This window comes from Dipodomys ordii, unplaced genomic scaffold (genome assembly GCF_000151885.1).
Source record: "Dipodomys ordii isolate 6190 unplaced genomic scaffold, Dord_2.0 Scaffold100, whole genome shotgun sequence".
Classification (NCBI taxonomy): domain Eukaryota; kingdom Metazoa; phylum Chordata; class Mammalia; order Rodentia; family Heteromyidae; genus Dipodomys; species Dipodomys ordii.
Window position 1 is genome coordinate 3,590,417 of NW_012267316.1, and position 1,725 is coordinate 3,592,141.

The window sequence follows — 1,725 nt, forward strand, 5'->3', positions numbered from 1 at the left end:
GTATTGCAGCTGGGGATTGAACTCAGGGCCTTGCCTGTGCTGAACATATGCTCTGCTACATAACTACACCTCCATCCCCTATCTATTGGTTTTCAACCCAAATTAACCATGTCTATCAGATGGCAACTCAAGGATGTGAAGATGTCTGAGGCTTTGCAAGGCAAAATATCAACTAAATTTCTTTCCCATATAAGGCCCGGCAATGTGAGACCATTGAAAAATCACACCAGGTGGTACTTGCTCTCAAGAGAAGTTATTTGTAGTTTGGAAGCAGGTGACTAGGACATATGTGTCTATAGGCAATGAGTATGCTGGGGTTCAACGCACAAGCCAAGCTTTATGTGAAGGTAGACCTCCCATGCCAAAGGGGAAATTCTTTTATTTTGATGGTGCTTGGTATTAAACTCAAATCCTTGAATTTGCTGGGAAAGTGCTCCACCACTTGAACCACACTCCTAATCCCTTTGCTTTTAGTTTGTTTTTCAGATAGTGTCTCATATTTTTACCTGGGATGTTTGGAACTATGATACTCCTATTTTAAAGTCTTGGATAATTTTTCAGAACACCTAGCAGTAATGAATTTGAGATGGGGGGAGTGAGAGAAGTGTACACAGTCAGTGTGTCCTCAAGCATCAAGACGAAAGGAGACTTGGGAATGGAGTCTGCTGGCTTGGCCTCCTTCTGGACTCTTCTTTCAGTTAGAGGTGAGCATCAGGGCCCTACTACTCTTACTGTAGGTCTCTAAGAGAGCCAACTCTTTCTGCTAAAGGTTCAAACAGACTCAACCAGGGGCTATTTAAACACATTAAGCTTTATCACTATTTGCACCTTGCTTAAGGTCGAATGGGCTCAGAGCTCTTTTATCAGAGTCATTTCCTACTTAATAATAGCTGAAGGCAAGACAATGAAAAGGGGGGATTTGATGGGGGAGGAGAGGAACAGCTGGGTATTTATCCACAAGGTCATAGGAAATTCTCTCACTCAGTTTCTTGTGGCTATCACAGCTACTGCACAGGGTGAGTCGTATTCACTCTCAGGTTCCAGAGGAGGAAACTGAGAGATGAAGTCATTTTCCCAGGGTGCAGCTTGGAAAGCGAAGGGCCAAACTTTGTGCCAATGTTGAGTGTAGGTCCTGAGCCAGGAGTTTGGAGGCCTGGGAGTAGAGGTGGGGTATGCTGGCCTTTACACCTGACCTTGACTTTTGAGCAAGAGTACTGAGGCATTTATCTAAGTGAGATGCTGTCACTGGGTGGCAGATGAGCTAAGGAATCAATCAGAAGACTGAGATCACACTTGTAATCCTAACTACTCAGGAGGCTGACATCTGAGGACCAAGAGTCCAAACCAGCCCAGGCATGAGAGTCGATGAGACACTTGTCTCCAATTAATGAGTAAAAAGCTGGAAGTGAAGTTGTGGCTCAACTGGTACAGCCTTGATGAAGGGTGGGGTGAGCTAAAACACCAGAGAGGAGGGGGAGGTATGGGGGTGGGGGGGGAAGGAGAAAGAGGAGGGGGAGGGGGAGAGGGAGAAATCAGCCAAGATTTATTCCCAAAAGCTGCTATTATCTAATCTTGTCTAATCTACAAAATGACTGGGACAAGACTTTTTCCTTTTTTTGGTACATTTTTTATTGTAAAAATACTGTACAGAGGAGTTATAGTTACATGAGCAAGGTAATGAGTACATTTCCTATTGAGCATTGCTGCCTCCTCTTTGTTTTCCCC